At 40.1% G+C, this 25,024-nt stretch overlaps 1 long non-coding RNA gene across 1 annotated transcript in view; it reads left to right on the top strand.

The window, feature by feature from the left end:
- Nucleotides 1-25,024, top strand: part of LOC131582732 (uncharacterized) — a 181,370-nt gene that overhangs the window by 26,317 nt on the left and 130,029 nt on the right. The window contains exon 2 of the long non-coding RNA XR_009278386.1: nt 8,015-8,092. This is a non-coding gene — a long non-coding RNA (uncharacterized LOC131582732). The remainder of the gene's footprint in view (nt 1-8,014; nt 8,093-25,024) is intronic.

The following is a 25,024-nucleotide window of genomic DNA, read 5'->3' as shown; positions in this document are numbered from 1 at the left end:
AGCTGACCCTGTCACTGTGGGCTGTTAATTGTTCCTTCTCTTTTCCAAATCAGTGATCCCAGCTCACTGCACATCGTGTCAGTGAGCAGCAGAGATTTTTTAGGGATCAGATTTGCCTGTGTATGTTCCAGAACATTCCCCATGAATCAAAAAATGGGAGGGGAGGACTTTGTTCTTCCCTTTGTGCTGCTCCTGTGAGGTTGCCTGCCCTGGTTCCTGTCTCGTCATCTGTGCTACAAGTTCATAGAAACTGTAAAAGTATTTTTCAAGGAAATATACAAATTAGCACTTCAAGACTAATTCTTATGCAGATTTAATATTTATACCTGTGGTGACTTTCTCCTTTATAGGATAATGAAAAAGGAAATATGCATTAACATTAACAATTAACAGTATGATGAGAATTCTGTGTTTGATTAACCACGATTTCTATATATTTTCTCTAAGTTCAGTATTTATTTTCTTTTCAGTCTGACAGCTGTTCAAAAGTAGGTGCACACCTTGTCACTTAAAGAATGGTCCCTGTTGTAAATTGACTGAGGGTGTGTGATTTGCCCTGCAGCATCTTTTTAAAGTAATTAGTATAAATCAGTCAATAGATTTATGTTAGTGACACTTGAAAAATTGCAGTAGTTTGGAAAACACTGTACTATATTATATGTTATCCCCTTTAAGTGCCATTGGTTTAAAATGTGAGAGAATTATCCATTTTAAAAAATAGATCACCGGTACTTTGATTAAGCAGCTTTAGTTTTACAGAGCTCCATGTTTTTATTCAGGAGACAGTCAACACTACCTGCAGATTTCTGCTTATTTCATGGAATCATAGAATCATGGAATTGATTGGGTTGGAAGGAACCTTAAAGACAATTTTGTTCCAATTGGAAGGTGTGAGACACCTTCCAATTAAAAAAAATACTTTCAAAATATTTCTCCATAAAGTGCTCACATGGAAAATAAGGATAGAGAAGGATCCTTTTGATCTGCATACAAGTGACCTCTTCAAAACTAAGTTGCCCACACTCTGGAATGTTCCAGTTTCTCTGTACTCTGGTCTTCTGCAGCTGCTGAGCTATGGTGGTGGTGACCCAAGATGAGAGAAGCAGAGGAAAGGTGCTGGTTGTAGGCCAGGAGTTGGTGGCATCAGCCACAGAGAATTTTCTTGGGATTGAAGGATTTGTTAGTCAAAAGGCAGAGTTCCAATGTCCTTTTTGGCATGTTAGTGAGCCACTCAGGTCTGTCAGGCTCCAGTTTAACTTCTTGGGTGTGCTTCTTTCATCCATAATCCATGAATGCTTCTTTGCCAGTTTCTGAATTGATTTCGTTTATTTATTTTTTTTTTTTTTTAAGGGGGGTGGGATATCGTTTCAATCTCTGTCAGATTTTGTGGTTTTGCAACTCTTGTGTTTCTGTTTTCTTTTCAAAGTAAGTCTGCCCTTTGTGACCACGGGGAGACTGTCTCCAGTGAGGCTGACTGCCATGAGAAATGCTCTCAGAAGCACTTCTAGGAACCTTCACTCTTTTATACTCCTGTCCTAGAGTCCTCTTGCTTGTTACTTGTATGAAAAACTAAAAATGGGTTCTTTCAGTAGTTTGGACAATATAATATAATCAAAATTGAAAATAGTATTAGATCCTGAATAGGTACCAGCTTTGAAAATGCTGATTACAATAGCTCTGTCATCCCCAACATAATCCTTGCCTGCCTTTCTAGCTGTGCACAAAACCCAAGCTATTTAGACAAAAAAAACCCCACAAATGCCAGGGCCTTTTTTTTAAAAGATCTGTAATTAAGCAATCATAACAGCCCTTTAAATAAATACAGCTTGCATTTACATTTTAACATGCACTTCTGGTGTTTGTTTAACTTTATTTCTTTTTCACCCCATTTCAACATAATAGAAAATGTACAGCAGGCTTCCTGAGTGCCTCCACTGCCCCAGCCTGTCACAGCCTGAGAGCTGCTCCTCGGAGCCCTCCGGACTCAGGCTGGCAGGATGCCTGACACTGTCACTGCTGAGCAGAAGTGTTTGAACAGAAAAGCCAACCATTTAGAAAAGCACATTGTTCTGCCCATCCCCAGATCAGAATCTATTAAAGCAATTAAAACTCAACTGTGATCAGGAATTGTGTGTGTTCGTCTCAGGCCTCGGCCTGTAGAAAGTTCAGTGTTCCCTGGAGTTGGAGATCTGGGCTGGTTTTTCACACGAGCTCAGCATGCACCAACTCTTGTTGAGAACAACAGGGGTGCTTCTCAGGATTGGATGCCTTTGAAAATCTGATCATGTCACTTTATTTATTTATGTAGATTTGTGTGTGCAGAAATATATACAACGTGCCCAGAAACAAGCACGCACACATACATGACAGCTCTGGGGTCTGGATTTTCAAAGGAGCCTTGGAGAATTCCGTGAGAGATGGGTGTCTAATTAAAATTCATATCCTTCCTGCCTGTGGCATAACTTAAGCCTGCAGCTAAGCTAATACCAAAACATGACTAAAGGGCAGCAGGATAACTCAGTAAAACCTACAAGAAGGAAGCCAGGCAGATTAGCCTTCCTTTCACCAATCTCACATTTTCCCATTTCTTATTTTCAAAGATGGAAGTAAATTTACAAAGGAATGCCAAATCTGTTTAAAATACTGCCCTTAGGTGGGATGGTTTAGGTTGTCTGGGGTTAGGACCTGCCCCTGGTTATTTGTGTGTATAGACAGCAAAAAATGTCTGATTTTTGTTGGGACTTCACTGTACTGCTGCACTGGTGTATGAAAACCATAGCCAGGTAACCAAGGACTTCTGGGCACCTGTAAAATCATAATGTAAACTGTAAAATCATAGTAGAAACAGTGCATCTTTCTGTTCAATATACTGCAAACCAAACAATCAGAAAAAAACTCCCCTGATTTAGGATTTTCCAGAATGTGGTGCCTCACATATACAAAAAGAAAATCTTGCACCCTGGAAGATGCTTTACCAAGCCAACTTTTTTTTATGGTAGTGCACAGTAGAGTTTAGATTCCAGCCCTGGTCCCAAGAGGGAGGAGGGCACCGAAGTTCAGAGCCCTGCATCTCTGCTTTATCCACAGCAGATACCCCAGACAGCCCACCAGGGCACAAAAGGGAAACATGGAATGCAGTCTTGAGAAAGACTTTTACACCACCACAGATCTTCAGTTCTTTGCTGTCCAGGATATATCCTCAGCAGGTAATTTGGGAAAAAACAGTAGAGAAGATGATAATTTTTGTTCTCTGGAGACCAATATGGGGAGGGAGGAATGTGAATGCCCCTCTTTTCTAGCCTGGGCGAGAGACAGGTTTGCACACCCACAACAGAATTGTTTCTCCAGCCACTGAATTTTAAAAGGAAGTGGCTGCAAATACATTTTGCAAGAGGTGTAATCTTTCTGTTTTCCTCAGAAGAGATTTACAGGACTTGGCTTCTAAGGAGACTTTTTAATTCACGTGTCCTGCCAAGATGTAGTAAGAAGTCAGTACCAAATCAGTCCCCCTGAGCTGGTAGTTGGATATCCAAGGAGACAGATCATGGCATGGGGTGACACACATGGGCAGCTGTCAGTTTGCTACCTCTGAGCAGAAGTACAGGACCCCTGAAAGGGATGAGAGCCTGGCTCCTCGTTTTGCATTTTCCCTCATGGAATCTGCCTGAGCTGTATTTACCCAGGGGCACTGAGCCACGAGGGAGAGCGTATCAAAACTAATGGGGCCTAGTGGTTTCTTCCCTGTTTGTTGGTGTCAATTTGTGCTTTTTTTTTTTCGTGTGAGCTGCTTTATGGACATAGAAGGAGTGAATCCCAAACCTCTTTCTTTTCCAGAACCAGTCAGGTTTGCTGCAGTTCTCTCACTTGTGCTCTTGGATGGTACTGACGGTGGAGAACGGATTTTTAATTAAAGGGAAACAAAGGTATTAACAAATACCTTACATCAAAGCAACTGGTCTCTAACCTGAGTAGCCCAGGATGCTTGCCCCTGCTAGGCTCCTGGACAAACACACTTCACCACTGTGATCTTAAGAAGCTGAAGTATCTTTCAGACAAGCTCATTCCTTAGACTTAATTAAAACCTAGTTCGCTCCTTTATTCAATTTATGAGGCCTAGCCAGTAGGATTAAGCGATTACAGGCAAAAAGCCCCATTTGTGAAACACTCATAAGCTCAAGCTGCTAGACTGCTCAGTTGTACTCCATTAAATTAATAAGGAATGAATAGACTGATCCATTATGAATAAAGCTGTGGGGAGCCTCAGCATTGCCTCAGACTCTCTGCACACTCCTTAGAGAACATTTGTGCAAAATGATTATGTTCATATTCATTCAATTGGAATTCTATAAAAGTGGAATGCATAAATTACTCTAAAGATGGGGAGTTTATCTTAAACATTAACTATGTGTGTGAATTAATAAGACTATTATAAAACCATTAGCATTCAGTGTATTTACCTACGTATGCTGCATACCTAAACTAAATTCAACAATTGTTCCTAATTGCTATTCTTGTTGTGTGATCAAGCTGTGGTTCATTTTCCCTTGTAGTCATAATATTTATGAATTGCAGTTTTTCCTGTTAAAACTTCTCAATCTCCCCTTTCCTCCCACCAGTTTTTCACTTGCTCCTGCAGTTTTTGTATTGGGAAGTGAAAGATCAACAGACACTTGCAGATGTGTTAAAATAAAACATTGGCTATCACCTACACGTATATGTGTCAACAAACCTTTGTCTTTCACAGAGTATTAGTTGAAGATGTCTGTCAGTGACTCCTGGGTGAGTGTCCCCTCAATCTGCTGCTGTTCAGCAGAATCCCAGTTTCAAAATGCAGAGGGTACAAAACTCATCCACCATTCTTTGCAGTGTTCTGAACATGCACAGTCTGTTTCTTCTGGAAGAATTCCAAATGAAAAGTAAAAAGCAAACCCAAAAGCCAGAATGAGGGGGTGCCTTAGTGGAAAGAAAAAAACCAAAAAAACCCAAACAGTTTTGAGAGGACTTTGCAAACAAGGAGTTAAAATGAATGAATGCAGGTTAGTTGCTAAGGTTATAAAAGCAAGAGCTCAGACAGGCAGTGGTAGGGGTGTGCTGCAGGATGAGAGCTCAGGGCTGAGCTGCTGGGACACTTTGAGCAGGCAACCTTTCCTCCTGCCCTGCATCTCCCTTCCCGTCCTTTGAGGCTTTCTGACAGTGACCGGAGGAGCAGACCCTGTGGGGCTGTCGAGAGGATTCCCCAGGACTGGGCTGAAGCAAAAAGGCTGAATTATCAGGGCTGATCCGATGTGATCTCGATGAGATGGCAAGCAGGGGTGTCTAGGCACGGTGTTATTTTCAGAGCTGTTCCTGAGCAGAGCGAGGAAGTTCCGTGTTAACACAGGTTAGCTGGCATGTCTGACCCTCATTGTTCCCAGTGGAAACACTGACAGTCTATTAGTCCTCCACAAGGGATATCACTGTCTCACAGCAGCTCTGAAAATCCCCCAGGACACTCCTGGAACAACAATAATTCTGCAAGAGTTCACACAGCGTTAGAGCTCTGTGAAATGTTTGCAACAAATCTCGCCTGGATTGGAGAGGGGGATGTGGTGGGAAGGGGGAGAGGGATGGTTTTGAACTCAGCTGCATTTGAGAGGAGACACTAACCTTGCAGGCAAGTTGGACCAGGTGGGACTTTTGCAACAGGAAAATCTTGCTAATTCTCTTGAAATGAAATGGCCAAATAGATAAAAGAAGGTGGAAATTAGTTTTTTAACTCAATTTTTCTTTTGAAGTAGAATATCAACCTTTAAATCTGAATTTTAAAGTAAAAGACAAAGAATTTAAACAGTGAAACTCGTAGAGGCTAAAAGGCAAAGAAACCAATTTTCAGCTGAATGTTTAGGAAATGGAGTGGCAGAGTTTTAATACAACTTATAGGAAGTAGAAGTTGAATCAAAGTATGATTGCCTTTGATGCAAAAATAATGCTATGCATGGGGAAATAAGTCTGTAGATTTTTACACACTGAGTAACTGCTAAGCTCTCTTCATGGCTGTGCTTTTAGAATTAAAGGGTAGGAGTAAAGAAACTCTTTGGTCCACTACTGGATTGATTAGACCTGATCTTCTCCTCCTTGGTTACATTGTCCTTTCCAACGTGTTGTACCTTTCAAACATTCCTGCAGCCTGTGGCACGGCTGTGTGGCGTGTCCTGGCCTCAAACCCAGCCCAGCCCACAAGAGCAGAAGCGATGCCTGTGCAGAGATAACCTGACACAGGTGTCCTGGGCTTCAGTAAAAATAAACATGGACTAATAACATAAACATGTTCAGGGTAACCTCGACTTGCAGCCCCAGAGATTTTTCACCTGGGGGCTGCACCTCAAGGCACAGAGTTACTTGATGTCATTAGGGCCCCTGGATGACTTAATCCAGGCTTGATCGAAAGGATTAATAAACGAATTCTTGACAGAGCCAGCATGTGAAGTCTGTATTGGAGAAAGGCTTATTCCTTGGCCTGGCTCCAAGAGAAACTAATCATCATGAAGTTCATGCAGATTTACGATTTTTCTTTCTGTAGAAAGAGTTAGGCCAGTGCTCTCTGGCAGTGGTGGAAAGTCTGTATAAAAGGAGAAATTCAAACACACACAGGACAAACATTGTATGTGGGCTGATTTCCTTGAAATCCTTCACTTGGATATTCTGCATTTTCATGGCAAACTGATGTAAGAGCGCTATCATGTATTAAACCAGATAGAATCATTATGCTCCTCTCAACTCCAGGAGACAGAAATATCATAGGTTCTTATTTTTCCAAGGGAGATGATATCATGGAATAAAGTGATAAGACAGAAAGCTACCGTGATAGTATGAAATATGTCCACTGGCTGCCTTCAGCACAGTAATCTTTTATTTTCAAACTATTACTCAAAGTAGGGATTATTGAAATGCTGTTCTTCTGAGGCACTCTCTTGGGTGATCTATGGAATGCTGTACAAGTCAGTGAAAGGAATATTATCATTTCTTCTTGTTCCTTAAAAAAAATGGTAATAAAATAATCTATCTATTAAATTTCAGAGCACATTTATTCATGTATTGGAAATGCAGTACGATAGTAGGGGGTTTAAAAAGTGCTGTTTCATAATCAGATTTCTAATAATCTTTTAAAATATCCAGGAAAAAAAGGAAAAACTACAACCTGTTCATCTAGAATTTTGGGCTTTTTGTTTGTTTGTTTGTTTTATTAGAAGCTAGTTGAAGACATTTTATAATCTATTTCTAACTTCACATTTGCAGATATGCTTGGATTTGTTAGGTTTTCTCCTACTCACAGGATTTTGTTAAACAACGTTGTGGAACAGTGATTAAAATGAAGACTGAAGCTTTGTCCAGGAGCTTTTCTCCTTGGTCTTGAGATAGCTTTTTGCTTTTTCTTTTTAATGCTATAATTTTCACATTAAAGCATTATTTTCTTGCCTCTTAGATACAAAAAAGGACATGGTGAGGGACAGAGATAATAGAGGGGCTGCAGAATTCTTTAATTTTATAAGGCAACAGACCAGTGGTTTGTAAGATCCAGTATCTATCCCAAAAGAAAATTAAAGTCACTTGGTCAGCCAGGCAGTGCAAGAGGACCACAATTCTGTGATTCCCGTGCGTGATTAGGGTATTCCTAGAGCCATGGGGATTGTTAATCCTTGTGACTTAAGCTAAATAGTCTCGCTACAGATGTTACTGCTTTGTAGATTGTGCGTTATTTGGATCTCATTAGTGTGTGGCAGGGTTTATGAGCTACAGGATGTGTGATGTGTGAATGGGTGCACAAGGACAGGGAGCAGCTCCTGCTCGTGGGGCTGCATAAAGGCTGAGTTCATTTGTTCACGTGTGCTAATTAGACACACAGTCCAAGATCAACTCTTTGAAAGGCGGATTTGATAAATGGCAATACCCCAGATAATGCCCTCATGAGTATATATATCCCAGGACATGCAGTTTTCCTGTGTTGTAATGATATGTGTGGATTTTATATTCTCAGGATCACTGATTCAAGATGGAAACAGAGGAGCCACTGCATGTGTAACTGAGGAATCATTTCCTCCTGTGCTCAGGACAGGTATTTATTTAACAGTTTGTCATAGAAAATAAAGCAAGGTGATTTTTCTCGTTAAGTGATGAAGGAGAGAGACCTATTTATTCTGTCATCTTCTATAACCTTTTTGGGCAGTATGGATCACTTGCATTCCTTAAGATGGTTGGATAAAACATTCCTGTCCAACTTCCTCAAAGAGATTCCTTCCTTGTCTCAGTGAAGCAACAGGTAATGAGATGGACACACTTAATAGACTTGTCTTTAGATGTTTTGCATTCCAGTGTTAATACATCACATGTATATATCTGCCCCCCTTGAAAGCAAGGGAAGCACTGAGGAATTTGGTGTGTTTAAACACACCACCTGTGCTTAAACATCACAGGAGTCCCAGGGAGGAGACTTCAGTAATAGTGTTTGCTCTCTTGGAGGTATACATTTAACTGTATGATTAGCCTGGGACTGTGGGAGGTGCAGAAACTCAAACCTGGTGGAAAGAACCACCCTCCTCTCTGGCAGTCTCATGAGTGCAGGCTGGAGCTGAGGCAGAAGAAGAGGTATTTGGTGTGTGAGGAGCCAGTACACCCCAGTATGTCCCTTTTGTCTGTCACGTTCACTGCAGTGCTTGCTGATAGAAATCAGTGGGAATCCTTCTAAAGTGGGATTTCAGTGGGTCTTCCAATAAATCAACTACTCTCCAAAAATACTTCTGATGAAAGCACAGTGCTGTCAGGAGAGGGATAAAGGTCACCTTGGTAATAAATGATAGCTATGTTGTAGTCTTGGGAAAAGTTCTAAGGTTTTCCAAAGTTTGAATAGGGATAAGTGGCCCGTTAGGTAATTTTCCATTTCTTGTAATATCTTGCCTTTTTTTGGCCAATTTGCCCTCTCCCTACATGCTCTATTTTGGCCAGTTTCCCTGGAAGACTGCTAGAAACCCAGCATGTACTAAAGGCCTGCAAATCAGATGATGATATAACAATGATTTTCCAGTTCCAGCTGCATGTGTCTCTGACTGCCTGGTACAAGCAGGATTCTGCTGGGTACCCAGTGTGTCACACCAGTCCCACTGTACTGACATTTTGTCGTCCTGTGGCTGCATCATGAATTTAGAGTTGAAGCCACACTGTCTCTGCTGGGCTGCAAGCACGTAATTCCAATGAGCACTATCCCCCACAGGGTAATAAACTCTTTAATAACAGTAATGCAGCAACCACAATAATGAAAAAAGTGATTACATTCTACATAAAAATATAAAAGCTCATTTGATCCTGAGGTCCCCAGTGGCACATTACCTGGACTTTTATATAAAATATAACATTTCTTACATCTTATTCAGGTCTTTTGTTAACGCTAATATAAAACACCAGTAAAATTGTCATTGGAGGAATTTAATAAGGAGTGGGTATGGCTCAGAAATGCATCCTGCTAATTCTGAGTCCTTCCACGAATCTAATCTAGAAAAACACAAGATGCTCTGCTGGAATGTTTCAGTACTGAACCCCACTTTGCATATTCAAGGCAGATCAGAAGATCCCTCCTTTAGAAGCTGGGCTTTTTCCTAAAGTAGGAGAGCTTCTACAGGCACCTGAGATTCATGAAATGTGGGAGCCCCTTCTTGTACTTTTATTTGCTCTTCATTCTTGATGGTTTCCCTGCAAATCCAGGCTTACTCCAGACAGCTAGAATGACACCAGGGGATTTTCTTCCAAGCATGTGTCAGGGGAACTGAAAGCAGAACCCAGCCAAACCTTAGTCTATGGTCAACCTTGCTGTATTTCTGTTATATCTAATACTGGGAGGAAACCAACCCTATTAAACATTGCTTTCCTCCTGGTATACATTGTACAGACATTGCTGAGCCAATGGGCAGACTTCAAAAGAAACAGAATTCCAGCAGCAATCTTTTTTGCACTGTCCCTTCTTGTAATCTGTACAGTCAAGCAGAAATATATTCAGATTTTTCCCATTTTCCTTTATTTTTTCTGTCAGTACCACATTATTTCCTGCTGGAGACTCTAGCCTTCCCATCATGTCACTGAGGAATTAATCCCCTGTGCTGTAAGTAAGAACATATGGCAAACCATTAGTCATCAGCCAGTGCCTGGACACAAATTTGTTCTAGAAAGTGGGCTGGCCAAGATGGTGAGTGGAAGGATGGGGTTTTTAATAGGAGTTTTTATCAGGGTGTTAAATGTTCTCCAATCAGAGACAGATCTGAAGATTTAGAAAGCCTGTGAGCAGGTAAAGTGCATTAGCAAATCCCTCTGTGAGGTTTAACAAGGGCATTGTGGTGGTCTTTGAGGCTGTGATGTAAAAGCTGCTATTTCCCTCTGTATGGAAACTTCACATGTTCTCAGAAGCCAAGGGGCTGCCTTCATTTCTAGGTGTGCAAATTGCTTTCTGTCAAATGGAAACAAACTAATTTAGGTAGAGAAACACATAGCTGGGTTTGTTTTTTTTAAAGTGTATAAATGTGTTGACTGTTGTTCCGGGATCTCTCTTTAAAAATTTGTGTGGCCATTTAACATCACCTGTACCTCCTCTTCACTTGACACAGTCCCTCCAGCAGTCGTTGAACCCACAGAAAATGCCATCCATGTATGTCCTAACTCTCCCTGACCCTGTTCTTCCTCCCATTCTTTGATCATATCCACGCTTGTCTCACTAGATGTATATGGTCAATCACAGCTCTAGGGCAAGGATTGCCTCTGTTTTAATATGCAAATAGGCATGTGATGGAACAGGATTGGGTGTTAATGAAAAACAAACACATGATGGTAATCAAGGCGATGACTGCCTGAAATGGAGGTGTTAGAGGGGGATGCCTTTTCAAGATAGCATCAGCCAAATATCCTTTTACCTGAAGAGAAGGAGGGAAGTCCCCACAAAGAGAGAAGTTATGTTAGAAAGCTTTCCTGTGTTCTTTTCCAAGGAGTGACTGCAGCACCAACCAAGATTTTAAATATCATTGTTTTTTTGAAGTGATGAGCCTTTTAAAAATAATATTGCATGGGTATCCTTGATGAATAGGAATTGAGGGAGATGTGCTACTATGCTTGTTCTCTTACTAGTCATTGACTGGAAATGCTCACAAAAGGAATAAAAACTACATTTGCCTTGTTAATACAATTTGTATTACATATTCATAAACCATTTCATAAGGCTCCCAAGGAAAAATTCAATTGTACTGAAAGCACATAATGGTAGAGCGGCCATACAGAAAACAGGCAGCATGTTGCAGAATTAACTGCACAATGAATGAAATGCAATGTCTATAATAAACCCATTCAGATATAAATTATGGGAGAGTAGATGAAATGTTTGTTAAGCAATAAAGCTTGCAACCGTACATATGAAATTGAATGGGATTTATCATAAAATATTGTGGAGGATACAGTCTGAATATGTGTTACAAATTGACTGAATTAAAAATAATCCAAGGAAAGCAAGCTTTTGGGAGACTGAAGACTTTAGGAAATGAGTTCATAAGCTGTTTAGCTCTGACCCAAAGTCCCCTGGTGCCAAGAAAAAGAGAGGCAAGAAAATAAGAACAGAAAAATTTCTTAGAGGACCGCAGTTATGTTGTCTTAATTTTAACCTCCTAAATTTTGTCCAATAATCAGACTCCCTGTTGAACTAAAAGCATCTCACTGGGGTAGAGGGTAGAGAAGTTGGCCCAGCAGTGTTTGGTTAGTATGATTTACAGTGGAAGATTTTTTTCCCCCCCAAATTATTTATCTCAGCAAGGCTGTTGTACTGAGGGCAGGGTAGATGATATTTTGGTTGGACCTTAAAGAGATATGTGGTATGTTTTCCCAAAAGACTTGTTGCTGAAGAACACATTCTGTGGGATTCCATACCAAGCTCGACTGAAGTCCTCTTCTCAAAATGACAGGGACTACTCTTTTTCTCAATTTTTGTAAACTGAAAATACTTACAGTTTTTACAACACAATAGAATATTGTACTTGTGAACAACAAGAGAATCACCAAACCCTTAGAATTAAATTTAAAATTCAAATAGATGTTTATGGAGTAGGGGAATAAAAAGAGAGTGCATAATTTCCAACCACAAATAATATTTGTAGCTATGGAAACATAGGACAACCTAAGAAAAAGAGAGAAACAAGAGTGGTAGAATCTGTGCTTGAGAGGGTTAAGAACATTATCCCTTTTCTTAATCTTACCTAGATGCCTTTCAGGTCTTTTCTCTCCTTTTGAAGCAATGAATAATGACAATTTCTCAAATTAGTTAAATGTATACAAAAGAATCTGGAAGCCAGAATACAAAGAGCTGTTTCTGTAGGAACTTTAAAATTCCTCTGATTTATAGATAGAAGATCCTGCCCCTAGAAGAGAGATGAGTGCAGCCAAGTGGCATGGCCTTTATAGCTCTGTTGGGCCCAAAACCTTTTTTACTGCATATGTGTGTCAGTGTGGTGACATTCTGATAGAGTTTGTCACTGAAGGAGTAAATACATGACTTCACCCTGATAACACCTGAGTCACCAGCAGACCTCCTTTATCTCTTTGCCTATGCAGCCCAACATTGCCTCTGCTGATGTTTAATAATTAAAGGGGTCCCCCTTCTCAGAGCCACAAGGAAAAAACACTCCAGTTGTTATCCAGCAGTATTTTAATTTCAAGAGATAATGCCGAGCTGTTTCAATGGACAATTATTGTGGAGTTAAATAAAAATTAGCGAGGAGAAATTAACTCAAGTAGACTCCATTTTGCTTCCCTGCCGAATGGAAGTATTTTCCCATGTGCAAGAGATTTTTTTTTTGTTCCTTTTTTTCCACTGGAAAAACCACACTGAGTACGAACATACATCGGCATCCCGCAGTGTATCAAGAGGCGCTGGTAATCTTACCCTTTTAAGAAACGTGGCATGTGCCCAGCACTTTTGGATTGCATTTTATTTGTAGGAATACAGGCTATGAAAACCTTCTTCCCCACTGAGGAAGAAAAGCCTGTTAACTTGTCAGCCTGCATCTGAAAGGCCAAGGGTTCAAAGCTGCTCATCAGTGTTGGTTGACATTCCCCCTTAGAGCCTTTGGAAGTATCAAGTTTGCCAGTTATTGACTGCATTGCTGACTTATCTCTTGTATAAGCACAATTTCCATAAAGGACATAAGGCCAGGGACATGTTCACCAGGCGTTTTAAGACATGGTTGATTTGATTTTCTCATTTCTTGTTTTCTCTAAACATATTTCTCTCAAATATTAAATTGTAACAATATTATTGATTGTGTTCTGCTCATGGTGCAATAACATCTACTTGGATTTTTAATTTTTTTTATTTTTTTTTCCTTAATGATTTGCTCAGAGGGTGGAAAGAAGTAGAGGTGATGAAATACCTTTGTTCCTTGGAGATGAGGGCATTCCATGGAGACCAGCAGCATGACAGTATGGGATCTGTTAGCACCATGACAGACCAGGCAGAGCCCCTGAACACAAAACCTTTCTCTGCATGCCAGGAAGAGATTCAGGACTTCACATCTGGACCTTAATAGTGAAACACCATGTTTTTCCTCAATTAGCAAATAAATTCCCTCATGATTTGAATAAATCTAGAGGAAAATTCTCCAGGAGCACAAGAATTGTAAAGTCAGTTGAGGGGAAAAACATGCCATGTATAATCTGCCCTGGGCAAAGAAAATGCATCAGGTTTTGAAATGCTGAATGCTGGCAATTCAGCAGAAAGTGAGTTGTGGACAGAAACAGAGTGTTCAGCTGGTAGGACAACAGCAAGGATGTTTCAGTCAATTCTGTCTTTTTCCTGTTTACTGTGCGATTGCAAGTGAAGAGGTAATACCACTCAGTGAGGCAAATTTTATTCTTAGATTCATGCGCATAATTATCAGTGACCTTTTATATCTGAGAGAGAATTGATTCTGATGAGAGCTCTACCTCCTGCTCTTCATGCAGGGTCTTGCCCAATTTGTTTTACATGCTCAAGAGTCACTATTTGGATGAACCAATCATGGAGATGGGCTATTATTGATAGATCTTCCAGGAAACATGTCAAAGTTAAGTAAAAATAAATAAAACATGAAATTAACATGAACATGGGTTTCTCCTAATCAGATACATGTTTCAGTAGCTCTTGCTCAATGAGGCACAATTGAACCAGGAGAGTGAAATTGATATGAAGGGTTTATTAAGAAAAGCATTTCAACGTATCTGTCATACACAAGGGAGTACTGAAAAAAATTAAAATTATTCTTTAAAAATAATTTGTTGAAAGATGCACAGACCTGAATCAAACCATCTTCTAAGGTTCTTTAAAATGCTATAGCAAACTGTTATTCTGAAACAGATCTTCTCCTGATGAACTGCCGGGTTTTCTGGCACACTGGAACAGGAGGTCAAAGGACTTTTATGACCCATATTTAATGCCCATTTAGCAGGTGAGAAAAACAGGGATTGCTGAAGCTCATGTGTCCAGTAATTTTTGGTGTAATGATTCAATGCCAAGTCCTGCATCTTCTGGAAGAATCTTTCTTGGGCACAGGAGGAGCTCTCATCTGTCTGGCTCAGATGGAAGAGTGCTTTGCAGAATGAGTGTCCAGATCTTGGTCTGGATGGTGACATGTGGTGCAGTGTATGCCACAATCTCTCTGGCTTTATGAAAAGCAGTAGATGCTCAGTGCCCGCATGTCTCTACTTGTTTACGCACAAAACCGGGCTCCTAAAATTAACAAATGCTTTTCAAGAACTTTGTGCAAACAGTGTGCTTCAGTGAGTCAGTAGCAGAGGTATGAATAGAGCCCAGGGCTCCTCACTCCTGGCCCTGTGCACCAACCACCAAGACCATTTACTTTCCTAGCCAGCGCCAGAGTGAAGATGTGAAAATACCACAAGCAAAACTTTTTATTTTTATTTTTTTCTCAACTTTTCCACTCATTTCTGCAGACTCAGGCAGTTTGGTTAGCCCTCCACATGGAGCGAGAGCTTAATATTGGATATGCCATGGAGTTTTTCACTTCTAGGTGTGTGAAAGATGAGCCTTTCCTCTTGCTTTCCCCACTGACCTCTGCTTGAAGGTGAGTGGAGATGTGTGTTGGCTTACTTCTGCTTTGAAGAAACTGGTGCAGAAGGAGAGGGGAGCGAGGAAAATTCGCCCATTGGGGTTCTGGCCCCAACTTCCCGTTGGCAAAGAGGATGGGGACAAGAGCAACTTGTCCACAGTCCCCATCTGTGCTGTTGATTCCATCCTCTGGTGATCCAGCCAGGGGATCAACTGGCCAGTTGTGCCCAGTCATTAAGGAAAGGCATGTCTGTAATTAATGGCAAAGGGCCTGATACAATAAAAGACATGTCTGCCTTTTCCACTGCGAAGCCCGCATAGGACTGCGAAAGACGCCAAAGAAAATCAATGTTAAGCAGCTTGTATGGATTTGTGCAGACCTTTACAGTGCCAAAGTCCAGACATATTTCTCATTGAGCTGAGTCCTCGTATGTTTTATTTATAATTTAATGCTAAAATTTATGAAGGTGGTGCATGGCAGAGGGAGAACCCATAACCTTGTCATTTCTTTTCTTAAAGCAGCAGCTACTAGATCTAGGAAAGAATTACGTCCTCCTCCTTCTATCTGACTCCCCAGCATAAAAACGTAGCATGATAGAAATTTTATTCACTGTGAGTTTGTTTGCAGTGAATCAGCTCTATAGCTGAGGTGCCCATTGCATATCACACAAGTTTTTATCAAAATCACTAACTGCCAATCACTTCCTCTAAACTAAATCACCTCAGCTGTTATTCATCAAGCATGCCATGTTGCATTATGGACTTTCATAACTCAGACACTTAAGGTAGGAAAGAAATTAATTGCCTGTATTATTTTCCATAAAAACAAATAAACAGCACTAGGTGCCTTTTTAAACTCAGTTGGAGGATTGATTTTTAAATCAAATTGTATTTCATGAGAGTTCAGGCACTCACCACTAGAAGCTGTAATCTTGGAACTTTAAAAAGGGGTGCTGTAATTCCAAAATGTCACATGCTTTAAACATAGAAATATAAACCATTGCCATAAGAAAATGTTGCCGTTTAACCCAGCTGGCAAATAAACATCACACAACTGGTCTCTCCCTCTTCTCCACCAGTGGAATGGGGAGGAGAATTGGAAGAATAAAAGTGTGAAATATTGGCTCTTGATATAATTTTAATAGGTAAAGCAAAAGTCATGCAAGCAAGCAAAGCAAAACAAGGAATTCATTCATCACTTCCCATGGCAGGCAGGTGTCCAGCCATTCCCAGGAAAGCAGGGCTCCATCACGTGTAACAGTGTCTTGGGAAGACAAATGTCAGAACACCAAATATCCCCCCTTCCTTCTCCTTCACTCAGTTTTATATGCTGGAATATGTTTCCAAATGACTTGGAATATGCCTTGGATCAGTTGGGATGAGCTGTTCCAGCTGTGTCCCCTCACAATCCCTTGTACCCCACCCAATCTCCTCACTGGTGGGATGAGAAGCAGAAAAGGCCTTGACTCCATGTAAGTTCTGCTCAGAAAGAACAAAAACATCCCTGAATTATCCACACTGTCTTCAGCACAAATTCAAAACACAGCCCATATCAGCTACTATGAAGAAAACGAACTCTATTCTGGGTAAAACCAGCACTGAAAATAAAAGGAGTATATATAAAAAAGTATTAAACATGACAGCAACATTAACAACCTTGTTTGGAGAGAGGAATTTTTTTTTTTAACAGAATACATTATTTACTGGTCTCTACTGTATCATTCCACCATGATGTCAGGATTGCATTTTTCCTGGATCTGTGGATCAGGCTTTTCCCCATCTGACATCAGACACCTTTGTATTGCCATGCTCAGCTGAGACACCAAGGTGCATGGTTTCAGCTGGCACGAATCCAACAAGATCAGCACTGCAGAGCCAGCTGAGCTTAACTGAACTGTGCTGCAAACCTCAAAGTGATGAAGCTGCCAGGGAAACAGTTCAGGTTCCTGCAATGGAGAAGACACAGTGACAGGAGAACCTCAAAATATTTTGTTCTGCTAAATTGCCAAGAACAGGTAGGAGTCCAAAACTTATACAAGACTCATGGGTAAGAATCCAATAGTTGCATATATTTTTGTGTTCAGTTAAATTACCCAAATGGCCTGGTTCAGCAGAATGTGAGCTGGGAGTCTCAGGGAAATGTCTGTCACATAAGATGTTTAGTTAAATTTAGTTAAACAGTTAAGTATTACCACTTTTATAAGAAAAAGAACAGAAACTCGACCTAGTCCAAAGCACCTCACACTTTCTTTAACAAAAACATGTTTCTTCTTTTATTCCTCCCCCCTTTTTTTGGTGGGGGGGATAAATATGTCAGTTGTTTAAAAGATGTGACTGCCCTTATAAATGTATCGAAGATAAGCTGGGTTGTAAAGGATTCAGGTTCATGAACTGTGTTTATACAGTCTATTGTTTAGTACTCATGAATAATTGATTCTTGTCCTTCCTGCACAAATATTCAATCAGATACCATTCAAATTGATAGCAGGTGTCTGATCTAGGAAAAAATGGCAATGTTCTTTGACTGGAGATGTGATTGTAATACAACTCTGCTCCATCCATGGGGTACAGAGGAGTGTCACACATTTCAAATGGAACCTGTTGAGAGGGAGAGTTTCTAATTAAAACAGCATACCGTGTAATTGTCTGGTATGTTTTGGGTAAGCAACCATCCCAAAGAATGCTTATTGCATTTCATTTTTATGTGTGTATGTGTGAAATGGAGGACAGATAATAATTTTTAAAAATTGCTTGTTCTGGTGAGGGGTTTGGCTATGCAGACAAGAATAGTTCTATATAGTCTGTAATTCCATAGGATCCTTACATACTCAATATTAAAAATCTGACTCTGATTTCCCCAAGACCATGTGATGACCAGGAGACATAGAATAATTGCATTATGTGATATATTATTTAAGATCCAGTAAGAAGGTGCCTGTTCCTTAAAGCACAGATTCTTTTCCAATGAATTACAACTTTCTACTACTGGTAGCTTCCTGTAAGTCACTTTATATACTGCAGGAAAAAAAGTGCATAGAAACAGAGCAGGGAGCAGGACCTGCTTGTATATCCTTGAACCTTGGAGCACTGCTCATTTCTTGCTCAGGGAGTTTTGTGGATGTGAACAAAGTTATGGCTGATAAGGAAAGAGGAGCTGCAGAGTGAATATAGATATATAACTGGAATTTTGCTCCCAGGCACATGAAAATAAGTCTGAGGAGTCAAGGGTTCAATATGTTCCAACTAAAGTGAATACAAGTCTGATCATTGAATTAATCAAGGCAAAAATCAATTCTAAGTTGAGGTTTGGAAATACAGCGTATAGTCCACTTGTGATTAACTAGTATTAGTAGGAACTCTGGAAGAGCCACTGAGTAAATATGTAAATTGTTTTTCGTTTTTGGCCTCTATCATCCTAAAAATGTTCCCAGGGGAGGCCTCAGCCTTTGGAAGGGTGTGGAAGAGCAGGGACCCAAAGCAATGTGCTAGGAAGAAGAAAAGTGCTTCAATTCCTTCTCATTCTTACCCAAGCCGTGGGTTTCCTTGCTGCAGTCTTCAAGGGTGTTTTTAGGGTCACTGTTTCTACTTTGTTGTGCTGCTTCCCCTGTGTCCTCCCACCCCTGAGTTTAATGCTGAAAGACTGATAATTGGAAGCTCTGAAAATTATTTTCTTCTGCTTGCTGTAAGGACAGCTCTCCACATTTCTTTATTTATAGGACTTTATATTTTCATCCTGTTTTCTATCAAAATGGCTCTGTAGGTGTAGAAAAGTGGTTGTGTGGTATAGCATTCATGTGCATTCAGTCCTTGAGCACACACATTTGACTACCAACATGGAAGGTTAATGTCGTTTACAGGTTGGGCATGTTCAGAACACAAACATTGGTTCAATGAATGGTTGGTCACGCTAGGATGAGAGTTTTTTGTAGTCCTGTTAGATTTACACATTTGAACCAGGCAGCTGTTGGCACTTCATAGTTCTCCCACATTCTTTAGCTCACTGGCACTCATGTATTTCCAGAAAATGAATTCAGCCACGGAGTGTTAACTCTCATGGTTTATTTGCATCTTAATTGTGGCAGGCAATATCAAGTACCCCATCTCAAACCCTCAGACCCATCTTACAGCCCTCTGGTGCACTTGATCCATCCTTTGGAACTGTCTCACAGCTCTCCATGCACTTGTTCCATGCCATCCCCCAATACCAGGAGACATTCCAGAAAGATGCCTCTGCCACACGAGTACCAACACCAAGGTGTGTTTCAGAGCACTTTGCTCTTGTCAACTGAAAAGCCCTTGCTGGGTTGTTTATTTAGGTAAAATGTTTCTGCTCTGGAGCAGCATAAAATGTAGAAGTTCCTTTTGTTTTTATCTGTTGAATACTAAACAACTGCCTGTTTGAGAAGGTTCAAACAAATTCTTTACTTATACTCTTGTCTGCTCAGCACTCCAGTGCACAAAACCCCATATTTTCAGGGAGCGCAGACCCTGAAGCCAGTAGCACACTAAAATGCTCAATCTTCCATAAATATTACCCTTCCCCTGACCTTCCTTCATTTTCCATGCTGGATTCCACTTCTGAATCTATTCATTTTGAATAGGCAGCAAAATCCTTCCCTGGAATAGACAACACAGGTACACCTTGCCAGCTGTAGCAGTTCGTAATGTATATATTATTGAAATATTGGCAGGGGTTTCTGAAACCACAAACAGAATTAGTTTTACCCAGAGAAACATACTTTCTTTCAGTGGCCTGAGTAGCCAACAGTTACTAAAAATATCCTCCTCCTTTCCATCATTTCAGAAGATAACATAGTCTTTAGTGCACAAGTGACATGAATCATGTCTTCATAAAGACTTCTTTTTCCCGTGGTACCTTACAACTCTTCAGATGGGGCAGCTCACAAAGACAGCAATTTCTTTCTAAGGGCATTAAATGCTTGCTAAAGGTTTCAATTTGCCTGCCTCTCACTACTAAAGTTTCCTTTCAACTAAGCAAAAACCTGCAACCCATCCTTCCACCACCTTACTCACACGTGGAACCTTAAAACTGCGGTGACGTTTCCATCCCACTGCTAGAAACACGGTGGGGAAGGGTTCTCACATCTCTCTCCTGTTCCTTGGGACTCAGGAGTGACAGCTGTGTTGACTGAGATGTGACCTTGCTGTGGTACTTGTGAAGGACTGGCAGGGTGATAATATAGGAGGAGAACAGAGCAGGGTAATTCCCTTGCAACTCAGAAAATGGCATTTGCATTATTTTTTCCTGGCAGTCTCTGCACTCCACCTCAGGAGTTATCCATAGCTTGTAAATTGCTGCTTGTATCAGTGTGTTTACAACTTTAAGGGCTCTGAAGAGCTGTCTTACATACCAGTTTTGAGTGCTTATTTAGAAGTGATATGTATTTACAATAGTCAAATGATAGTATGAATGATATGCTGTGCACTCGAGGAGCAACCAGGCTGGGAAACTGGTGCAAGAGATGTGTTGGAATGAAAAAAGCATCTTGAAATGCTACAGTAATGAGCATGAAACCCCAGAATCAAAGCTTTTGGAAATCTGGACTCTGCTGGTATTTCTCAGCTTGGAATTATTCTCTTTTTTCTTTCCAGTAAAAGGATTTGGTGATGTATTCCTTGCACTGCTTTGGTGAGACACCACTTTGTAGGAAAACCCACCTAACAAGTGCCAGCTGCAGGAAGGTATCACTGACCTCTTCAATCCCTTGAAGCTGCACACTCTGGCATCTTTAGGAGTATATTTTCCCTCTATAGTTATTTTTATGACAATTTAACTTCATGAATTTGCTCATTCTTGACTGTGCAAAGCCAGGAAGCAGAGCAGGATATCACCAAGTATGTGGGTACTGCCTGACCTGCAGAGGGAACCTTCACCTGTAGATTTGCTTGGAGTGGGAAGCTGGATGGCTTCTGTATATTCATTTTGAATTTTTAGCTGTTTAGCTCTCTCTCTAGGAAGTTCTTAGAATAAGTTCATCAATCATTCAATTTCACAGGAATGAAACACCAGCATGGGTTTCTGTTCAACAAATGCCAAATTGTATTCTGACAATTTCGAGGATGAGGGAAGCCATAATCATAAAGAACTGTAAGTGTTCTATGTACTTTCTCAAAGGAGAAAAACAAGGGTTCTGGAATTCATAAACAAGTCAACCCAATCACTATTCCTGAAAATACACTGGAACAAGTCTTAAAAAATATCTTTCTAACTATTCAGATGATAAGAGAGTTGTAAAAGATAATGTAAGATTGAAGTGATTTGTTCTAAGCAAATCCATCTGATTTCTTTCTCTGAAAGAATAACTAGCCTGGGGAAAGGGGTAAGATGTTGCTGAATTGTCCTGATTTCAGCTTTTGGTTTTGTCACACATAATGTCCTTGTGGGAAAAAAAAATTGCAGTGGAATGTGCACAGCTAAAGAACTACACTGGGCACCATGTTTTACATATCAAGAAATCAAATTAAATTGAATGGAGGGTGACAGGAAAATCTGAAATTTATAGAACATGATCTATGAAGAAAAATTGTGGGAACTGATAAACCTACAGAGAAATCATCTTGATAGTCTTTCCAATATGAGAAAGTTACGCAAAGGCTGGTGCTTATTGTTCTCCCTCCACTTGAGGGAATTCAAAAGAAACCAATTTAATTTTCAGCCAAGATGCATTAGGATGACTGGGAGGAAAACTTTCTAACCACAAGGGGAATTGAGTAATGATGCAGACTTCATCAGAGGGTTCCCAGAACAGGGCAGACAGATGTTAGGGGGGTCTGGCACTACTAACGACTCCAAGGCTGGGGAGGTCCTGCCCAGGCCCAGGTTATTACCTGAGAACAGCAGCCCAGGAGGAAAGAGTAAAAGCTGCTGCCAAGAGACTGAGAATGAGTAGTGGTTTTATCAGATGGTGATAAATAGCTATTTCTTAGAGATGGAGATGATATTAGTTTCTAAAAAAATAACCTTCTTTCATCCTGAATTGATGGTGATATATACATTTTAATATATGTAGGAAGGCACAATGTAAAATGTTATAAAGACACAGCATGCTAGTGATAGTCTATCACAGACTCTATTTATATATTGTGATAATAGCCCTAACTTCTTATTTTAAGCATCAGTTATACTGTGATATAATAAAAGATTAGGGTTTTCTAAAGTAACTTTTACTAGATTTACATACATTTTTAGTTCACATAGAAATTTTTGTAGGACTCCTGAGAACTTACAATAATAGGACAGTAGAGAATGATGCAGAATTCATTTTAATTTGCTTGTCTTGGAATGCCCTTTGCTGTTTATATTACAAATTTCAATATACATCTCAGAGGATCAGAGCAAGTATAAATATCCATACCAATTTAAAAATGTACCATTTTTAGAACCTGTCATATATTTTCTGGTAAGGCATGCTATTCATCATCTTCTGAGGACCATTTTTCTTAGAAATATGTAAAAACATATATACAGCTAATGTACAGCATCCCAAAAGCTGTAGCTGGGAACATAAATTAAGCCCAAAGTGCTCAATTTTAACTGTACCTTGCTTTTCGACAGCAGCTGGCTGTGATCTGAGAGTGCTTTCAAATGTGAATGAGATGAGTTTCACAAAGTTCCAAAGAAGTTGATAGCTGTTATTTGGCTTATGTCTATTATTTTGTAATATCATCCTCCAGAGAAAATGCTGATATTATTACCCACCTTGCTTCTGAATCCTAAACTGAAAATCTGGTTATGTGTCTATGGTCATTTAAAAGTTTATTCTCTTTCTTCCCCTGTCTCCTCCTGTAACTTCTAGTACTGAAATGAGCAGCAGAACGACATTAACATCATCATTTTTTGTGCATGGAGATTTCTACAGGTTTTGGTCACTCTCAGAGTCTTTATTCTAAAAAAGATACCCAGACAATGTGTAGTGTGGAATTACTCAGTTGTGGGATATCACTTTGGTGTGCTGTCACTTGGCTGTTCTCATTTCCACTTGCTCCTTGGCAGTGACCTGTCTGCAGTGGCAGCTGAGATGACTTCAAAAGTTTCTATCAAAAACAACGCACAGAAACACATGAGAAGAAATATAAATTACTGGTAATGCTGGTGCTCAGGAGTGCTGAGCCTTTAGCTCATTTGTTGAGCAGTTAAATATTACCACTTTTGTATACTAGGAAAAAAAAAAAAAGGAAACCTCAATAAATCAAAAACTTCTCATTTTGTCTTCCATAAAAGCATTTGTTTGCTATATCATCCCCCATTCCCTCTGCCATAGAGGTCATCTGTGGTGTGTCTGTTGAGATCCTCAGCAGCCAAAATGTATTAGAGCTGCCATGAAGTTGATTAAATTGACTAAAAACGTGTCAAAAATGGCTAGCAGAACACTACTGCTGGGTTATTTTATGCTGTGCTACAGATTTTAAACAGTTAAGAAAACCAATTAGCATTAAGCAAGCGTACAATACCATTTTGTTCTGTAATTCTACCTGTCACTTTTTTATTTCCCATTTCATTCTCATCTTTCTTCATAATTGGATACAAAAATACTAAGCTATAACTACTTGTGTGAAGAAAGATGAGAGGCAGACCCTGAACGGATCAGCGTGTGCGTGAGGAGCTGTGCCTTGTGCAAACCCAAAACCAGTTGGAAAGTGATGATTCAGCCAGCAATGTACAGTGTGATGGATGGGATGGACTGGGAGGCCAGAAAGAGCTGAGCTGTGTGGCTGAGCTGCTCCAATGGTCACTGTGTTTTACAGACCAGTGCTTGCACCTCTGCGTTGGGCAGTGTCTGCTGAGGAAACAGCAGTAGCCATAAAATACTCAGCAATATCCTATCTATAACGATGAGGATTTGAAGACAAGGACACTGGATTACGTATTTAATTCTTTTGCTTTACTGAGAACGTGAAAAACAACAAAAAGCAGGTGGCCAGGGCCACTGATGTAACGTCTCCTTTGACACAGATTGCGTTCCAGCATTTTTAATAACCCATTTTCCCAAGGGTGGGGTGATGAGGATGCTCTAAATATTCTGTGATTATTTTTTTTTAAAGGGCTTGCAGAGCAGGCAGAAGGCAGCCCTATTTGCTTGTCTGATGTACTTGAAAATCCTCCAGCAAAGGGGTGAAGGCACTTGTTTATGGGCATCATTTCCAGATGCACTTTGCAATCAATAATGCAGTATTGCATGAAGTTCTGTTGCTGTGGGTAATTCCTGCAGTATGTAACTGGTGGATTTCTGATTTTTCAAGGAAGGAGAGGTCTCTCCTTATTTCTAATAGAGAAAGATGTATCAAACATTCTGTTTACAATATTGATGAACGAATGGAGTGTTTTCTGCCTTGGTCTAATACAATAGGAACATTTGTGACATTTTTATTATGTCCCTTTACTTCTTTAGTCAAATAACTATTTTTGGTTCTCATTTCTGTAATTTTGCTTTTGCTTCAGTAACTTGCACTGACTGCACTGTGAGGAGAAGAGCCTTGTCCTTTTTTGCACCCTGTTTCTCTATGTGGTGTGGAACTTTGCACTTTTCTGCACTTTCCATGGCACCAGCATTGGTGTTGCTTTTTTCTTTCCGACTTGCAATATCTCTGGATCATTTATGCTTTATTTAGAGTGCTGAATTTTTTCCTTCCCATCCATCCTTGAACTTCAACTCTGCCAGAGAGATTCATGGGACTGAAGGAGGAAATGCTTTCCCACCATCAGAGTGGAAACTGGTTTATCCCAAATCCATCTTTGCCTTGTTTTCTGAGGCTAAAAAGAATGTCCAAATTATAAGTCTGCTCTTTCAGTGATAAGATTTTCTTTGTTGTCTTTTCTTGCATTTAGAAGTGTCTAAACAACTTTAAATTAATTAAAGGTAATAAAAATAGCCAATAATTTATGCCCACATCAGATAGTCTGAC

This window comes from Poecile atricapillus, chromosome 10 (genome assembly GCF_030490865.1).
Source record: "Poecile atricapillus isolate bPoeAtr1 chromosome 10, bPoeAtr1.hap1, whole genome shotgun sequence".
NCBI classification, from domain to species: Eukaryota; Metazoa; Chordata; class Aves; order Passeriformes; family Paridae; genus Poecile; species Poecile atricapillus.
Note: the sequence above shows the minus strand (reverse complement) of the source record. Positions and strands in the feature narration are given on the sequence as shown.